Raw genomic sequence first — 7,440 nt, 5'->3', positions numbered from 1 at the left:
CTTGATGCTGGTGTGTCACGGAGGGGACGTCACTTTGGTGTCCATTCTCTCCTCCACTAGCGTGTCCCATAATTGAGCCCACCCTCTTGATCGGCTCTCTCTCTCCTTGGACCCCCAAGTGTTGGTGGCGGTGCCACTCCCGAGTGTGGAGGTCTTCACCTGACGCCACTCCAGTATTGTATTTCTAGTCCGATGTGCACAGGGTGGGCAGAAGAGGAGACGGGCTGACATTGGGGTAGGTGGTCCGTCCAGCAGGACACCAAAGACTCATCCACCAGCGCACTGGCTGACTGGTACTGAAGACCCTGATGTCCACATGGGAAAAAACCTTGAAGGGCAGACGGACGATTGCATCTTCCACTCCAGTTGTTGTCTGCTAGGGGGTCCAGGTGGTCCTTCACAAGGCCTGGTACAATTTGTCATATTACCCCTTGGGGTCAGAGTGCAGGGTCAGCCATTGTACAGCAATTACAGGTTAGGGGTCTCGCTCAGGGGCCCAGCAGAGTAGGATCTCTTTTGGCAGTGACGGGGATTCGAACCGGCAACCTTCAGGATACCAGCACAGATCCTTAGCCTCAGAGCCACCACTCTGCCCTTTTTGGGGCACATTTCACAAGGGTGCTGAAAGCTGGCACTGAAGTGAATGGCTGACCCGCAGGTCCACCAGCATCCTGGCCAGTTCACAAAGGGGCAGATGAAAAGACCCTCTAAGGACTCTGCAGGTTGTGGTGGGCACTGCAGCAGGCCCACACGACACGGCCAGAACAGCCCCCCAAATGATGGCGCTCAGGTGCCCCATGTTGAGCACATGGCCACGCCTGGGCAGTAGAACTTTAAACGTGGCACTGTCGTAGGATGCCACCTTTGCCCACAGATGCGGCCTGGTCGATATTATGAACTGCAAGCCTCGAGGAGCAACAGCAGAAGTGGCAGACCACACAACTCACAGAGTGGGACCACCGAGTGCTGAAAATGGCCAACAGAGACCTCCGGAAGCTTTGTCAGCACAAGGGCTGGGCACCAGGAGCTTCGTGAAACGACTGCCATGGCCGAGCCTAAGATCACAGTGGTGGTCCAATGGACAGATGCCCGGATGACACTACCTTCTGGGCTGCATCGTGCCCACTCTTGGGCTTGGTGCAGGTGGCATAATGGCAGGCTTTGGGCTCGGCCACTTGGTTTCGGTGAAAGGTCCTATTAGTGCAGCAGCAGCAGGCAGAGATTTCTAAGACGCGGACCCCGGCAGGCACAAAGTCAGAAAACCCCACTGAACTCCTGTGGAGTGAGCGGGAGTGCCGACTGGCAGGCCGCTCTTCTTGCCCATCACCACCACCACCACCACCTGGCCTGGCAAATGGACACGTCTGTGGCTTTGGAATGGGGTGCCCAGCGAGCTCATCCTGGTGCCACAAGCGTGTCCCTACAGTGCATGGGCAGGAGGAAGAGGTGACGCTGTGCCAGTCACCAGAGGCTGCACCTTCCTTCGAGTCTCGCTGCAACCTTCTCTTCTATGGCTTTTGGGGACCTTTGGGGTCTGAGGAGCCATCGAGTTGGATGCCCCGCACATGCTCAGAGATCGACTCCCCCATGCCAAGCTGCGTGCCAGTGCCTGAGCCCAGTCATTGAGCAGCTGCCATTACTTCAAGAAGGGGGCCTTGGCACCCCCGCTCTCGGGCCACACTGAGTCCTGCTTCTCCATGGGACGTGGCAGAGGATGTGACAAAGAGCCTAAGAGTGAGCCGTGGGAGGTGACATCTCAGCACACTTACGGGCAAAGGGGCACATCACACACACCCAGAGGGCACCCCGATGCAAGCAGAGCCCTCCACTTGAACCCGGAGCGCAAGTTCACTCAGCACTGGACATCGTGCTTGACGCCTGGGTGGTGGAGACCACCGGCCGCTGCTGCGTTACGTGTTTGTCCGTCCCGTCCTCGATGGCCATCGCGTCTGTTAGGCATCCTGGCAGAGCAGGTGGATCTTCAGATGGATCTTCTGGAGGATTCAGGACTGGTAGGAGGACCTGCAGCAACCTCAGGTATGCCGGTGACACGTCACCAGAAGAGCTGCTGGGCCGAGTCGAGTGACGATGACAAATGGCGAGTCCCACGGCATGGTGGTGGATTAAGATGAAGATTGGAGCGGGTAAACTGCAGTGAGGTCAATGGAGAAGGACACCGCCACACAGCTACGCCTCGGGCTGCCTGGTGGCCATGTGTGGCAACCTGGTGCTGAGAAAAGAAGAAGACGGAGACGAGTGACGCATCCAGGGTCTCGAGAACAAACGTGCCAGAAGGTTCCAGAGAATCTCCTGGACGAAGTCTAAACGCAGGCGAGAATGCAAAGCCAACCGATGCCAGCTCAGGAACGTCAGGCTTGTGATGAGACCACTGACGGCAGGGCGGTGGCGGCTCTTGTGGGTGACCGAGGACAACAACAGCGTGGCATGAACTGGCATGTTGAGGGTGACACACCTCCAGACTCACAGGGCCCGCCATTTTCTTGCCTTTGTCTTGTCATGAGCCCGGGCATCCTGCTGGTGGGCTGCAGATGGGGTCTTCCCTCCAGTTCCTCTGTCCTGTTGGCCACCGCTTTTTAACCTTTCCCTTCCTGCATGTGCCGCCTGATGGTGGCCTCCAAACAAGCATGACAACCGCTGCAATGGTGTGATGATGACGGCCATCGAGCCCCTGGTGACACCTCCTCTGTGTCCTCGGTGCTCTGGCGGGTATCCACTGAAGAGTAAGCCAGTGCCACGCCACGCCAGTGCCACGCCATGTAGATTTTCAGCCTCTCAGTCAGTGACGGTCAGTGGCCACCTGTGCTGGTGATGTCCCAGCACTCAAACTGCTTTGATTTTGTCACTGCGTGTGTGACACACGAGCACCAATGAGCACTCGGCACAGACAGTGTGACCACGTGTCATGGCAAAGGCAAGGCTCATGTGCCCGACATCTGGTGTGTGCCATGCCAGTCCAGCACAGTCTTACTGAAGGTTCAAGTGAGGTGGCGATGCCACTCTTTCAGCTCCTCTCAATCTACACTCTGAGCTGCCACCCGGGCAGTCACTATGCAGAATTATGTTGTTGAGGAGCCTCCATTACACGGGATGCCAGTCCACTTTGGGCACCCCCCCACACCAGTGCTACGTTTCAAAGCCTCGAGGCCTGCCAACTCCTGCCAGCTCGTCTGCCCACCGCTTGTCCCGTAGGGTCCTCCATTGACCTTACTGCTTACTCCTCACACTGCCTGGTCCAGGACTGAGGGGGTTGTGGGCCACACATTGCCCTCACCAGGGTGGCATTTGCCATCTCGGAAACCCTGATGGCTCGTCTGTTAGCCCAATGGGCACCTGCTGCCCCATGTTGGTTCTTGTCTGCTTATGACAGACGGCATTCCTAACTTTGAGTGCCCGCTGCACCCGTGTCACCATCTGCAGGCAGCAGATTAGCAGGCTGAGGTCAAGTGGAACGAGTTGACATTTACAGCCGAGAATAACGAGCCGGGATTAGCCGAGTGGTGGGGCAGACGGGCATCTCTGGAGACTTCTGGAGGAGGGCACTCACGTCAGTCAGTCACTCAATGAAACAACAGGTGGGCAGAAGGAGGCCGTGGGCAGTGCCACCAGTCTGCCATGATGTGGAGTATCCTCACCCCAGAGGTGCCATCTGCCGAGTCCTTCTTACCCCCAAATGCAGGACCACAGTGACGCGACCCTTGACTGCCCCATGAAAAGCTCCTTAACAGACCCAGATGGGCTCTGCCACCAACAGCCTCCTTGCCCTGTTGACCCGGGGGTCTCCACTACACAGCGGGTCTGACCAGTGTAGGGTCCACCACACTCAGGGCACCATTTGTTTTATGAGACACCGGTGCCAATCACTGGACCGTGTAGCCACTTTGGGCCTCCTGCAGGAGCTACCTGGTGCCACCTGCCATTATTTGCTGAGGGCTTTAAAGTCCTGGCCTCATGCAGAAGACTTCTTGAACCCGAGACCACCCACATGCCTCCACACAAGTATAGCCTAAGCGGGCACCTCCTGCCCAAATCTAATTTAGAAAGGGAGGAACAACTGGACTGGAGTGTGGAGTGGGCATGGGGATGACTTCAGCTGCTTCAGATGGGCAAGGCAGGTATGAGGAAGCCAAGAAGGGTGGCACAAATGTGTGTAAAAATGGAGAAGCAAAGGGTCCTTTCATCAAGCCAAATTCTTCGTGAAGAGACAATGCCATGGGACCACCAGCATGCAATGTGGGGGTCTCAAAGTGCAAGGCTGAATTAAGTGCTCAGTTACCAGTCAAAATGCCCCCTGGTTCCAGAGGGAAGATGCCAGCCAAGAGGGTTATTTAGCTGGGCTCGTTGACTTGATTGTTGCAGAGCCCCCCACTATGTTAGATGCCCCCCCTTACCATTCCGGTCTGACTGACCCTTCCCGTCAGCTCCACGGCTCCCCCTAGAGGCCGATGTAAGGAAATGCCGGGCAGCTGATGAAGAAGGAGTCGGCCTTTGCTGGGGTCTGTCAAGCCGGGGGTCTCGCGGTATTTTTGTTCCCGCTTTCCGTTTCCTCATTCCGGGGAGCGTCGGCCGAATCCCCGCCCCATTTCTGAACCCGCGCTCGCCGTGGCGGCGGATGAGTCACGTGTGCCGGCGAGCGGCGGGTGACATCGACGATTTAACGGCTTTAGCGGCGGATTAGCGCGCGGCCCACAAGAGCGTCGTGGTGGGCGTTACAGCGGATCCCTAAAGCCCCTGCTTCTACCTGAGGGGGGCACAGAAGGGTGAGACGCCCCCCACCCCGACTGCACCCTCTTCAGCTCCGCCGCTAAATTGTTTCAATCGGAAAGAATGCCAGGAATGCCGCAGGGACTCGTCAGAATGGCGCCGCTGTGCTGCCGGTCACGTGCCCAGAGGGGACATTTGTGGCCACCCTGTCCGTGCCCCCGATTTGCCCTTGTCTTGCATGGTGCCCAACAGTCCAGCCTTAGAGGTGTCCCATTGACTGCACCACATTCTCCACAATGCCTTCAGAGCATGGCACAAGGATTCTTTCCAAATGACTGGGGGATTTCCAGGTGCTTGGCAGTGCCAAGGTGGGTGCATTTACTGCACATACAGCTCCCAGTTTTTTTTCCCTTTTTGTGCATTTTATGAACTCGATGAAAACGATTTGTGCCCGTGTGCCCAGCTGCCTCACAGTTCCAGAGTCCCAGGTTCAAATCCCAGGCCCTTCATGGACTCTTCATTCCTGTTTGGTTAATGGAGACCATGAGTTGGCCCTGCAGTGGACTGATACCCCTTCCAAATCTGTGCCTAGTGCTGCCCTCCTGACACTGATCTGGCATGAATGAACACCAGGCCTGCTCTTTGTGCCATGTGCTTTGAGCTGTCGCTGCCCCTGATAACATCAGGGCACCAAGCCCCATCAGATGGGCAGGGAGTGACTTTAGGAAGGGGGCATCTTGACTTATAGCACCTCCTCGTTGTCTCTTGGCATACTCACTGCCAGATGAGTGAGAAACCGGCGAGGGTGGCAGGCTGAAGTGTGAAAGGCACTATATAGTGTAAAGGCCGGTGGACATTTGCTGTGGTGACTTTGTTTGTCATGTGTATTTGAAAGGCGCTATATAAGGTGACGACTGACTGATGTATGCCAATTCTCCTGTCCTTGGCATGAGTTTAGTTTATATAGTGCCATCACTCAGCTGGTCACCTACACCCTAACTGTAGGACTAAGCACAGGGAATAGGGCTTGATGGGCATAGTAGGAATGGTGTGCCACTAATATGCCTGCAGGATGGGCACACCCTTGTATGGAGAGACCAAACCATCAATCCTCCTCGCTCTCCCCTTTTGATGCCAGGCATGCCAATGTCCCATGGCATCCCAAGTTATGAGATGTATGCCCAGCATGTGCCAATTAAAGCCTTTGGTGGTCCAGGGCTACTCCCAGCCATGGAAAGTGCGTAAAGCCCTGGAGCGATAAGAACGTCTTGGCCTCTTTTTCCAGAAGGCTGGGCACGCAGTGGCAGTGCCAGAGGTGCCCATTACGCAGGCCCGGGTGCCCAGGGATCAGGCTGATGATGTAAAAGCCCTTCGGTGACGTAGAAAGCTGACTCATTATGGGGCCGGGAGCTGAAATGTGCCAGCATGGAGGAGTCATGGAGAGACAGAAGGGCAGCAGTCTGGGCATTTAGATGAGCCAATGACTGTGGGATCAGAGTGAGGGGCATCATATGCTCTCTGTGCGATCTTCACAGGTGACTTCAGTGCCCCTTCACTGTGGCTGTCACTCTTAGTGCTGGCATTCCCCATGGATGGAGGGCATAAGGCTGATGAAGCAAAGGATGCCAGGCTCAACAGGCCAAATGTGACAGATGGCGTCCAGGCCAGGAAGGGCAGCAGTGCCACTGATGGAGCACTTTGGGGTTCCCAGCCGTCTCTTTGTGGCATATAGCGCCTTGCACAGAATGGAATGTGACACAAATGGCCCCCCAAGTTCTTCAGATTCAGTGGTGCTTCCTGAATGTCTGCAAGTGTCCCTGTGCCCCCTGGTACCGTTTAGCAGGTCGTTGGCACCTTGGGATGTGCTGGCTGAGACCGTAAAGCAAAAGGCAGACCATTCGGCCCAAGCGGATTACCTTATGAAAGGCGCTATATGGCACTGAAAGGTCAGCTCCCCACCAGAACGGCCCTCTGCCCAACAATTCATTCACCTCGAGTAGCCATCCCGGCAGAAAGGCACATCTCACCCTGACATCTAATTAAATAGGGGGCCGCACCAGTGACCCCCGTGCCGTTAAGCATCATCCTGCCACTCTTTGCCCCCCAAATCTCTTCTCATGTTGGCCTCACAGGGCACTGCCCCTTAGATTGAGTTTATGGAGGGCAAGGTTTGGTGTTTGGGGGCTTCACATAGACTGCCACCCCAAAGCAGAACGTAACACCAAGGAGTTGGGGGCTTTTGGGCTCACCTGAGTAAACCTGGAAAATGGCCACTAAACCGATGACAATGACAACTCGTGAGCAGTGACGTTTAATAGAAGGAAATGTAAAGAAGCCCACCTTGGAAGTGCCAATGAATACACAGTGGGGGGTCTTATGGGAAAGAGGTGGCAGTCGTGCCAGGCCTCATATAGCGCCTTGATGTGTGTGATGCAAGTCAGGGCAGCTGCTGTGACCTTAGAGGGTCCAAACTGAGCTTGAGAAGGTCCAAAGGAGAGGGTGGGCTGCGCCACCCATCATTTAGGTTTTTAAGGGGAGGAACATCAGGGGCGGGCAGGCAGGTCCTCAACTCAGTCTCAGCGGTGACTCACAAGGTGGTCCTCATCCACCTCGAGCAGAGCTGCCAGCTTTATTGTCACCACACTCTGTCCTCCTCCCCCCCGGGCCCCCCAAACAGCAGGCCAGATGGCACTGCCCGGTGGCTGCTGGTTCAGTGAC

The sequence above is a fragment of the Polypterus senegalus genome, chromosome 3 (genome assembly GCF_016835505.1).
Source record: "Polypterus senegalus isolate Bchr_013 chromosome 3, ASM1683550v1, whole genome shotgun sequence".
Taxonomy (NCBI): Eukaryota; Metazoa; Chordata; class Cladistia; order Polypteriformes; family Polypteridae; genus Polypterus; species Polypterus senegalus.
This window is presented reverse-complemented; position numbering follows the sequence as displayed.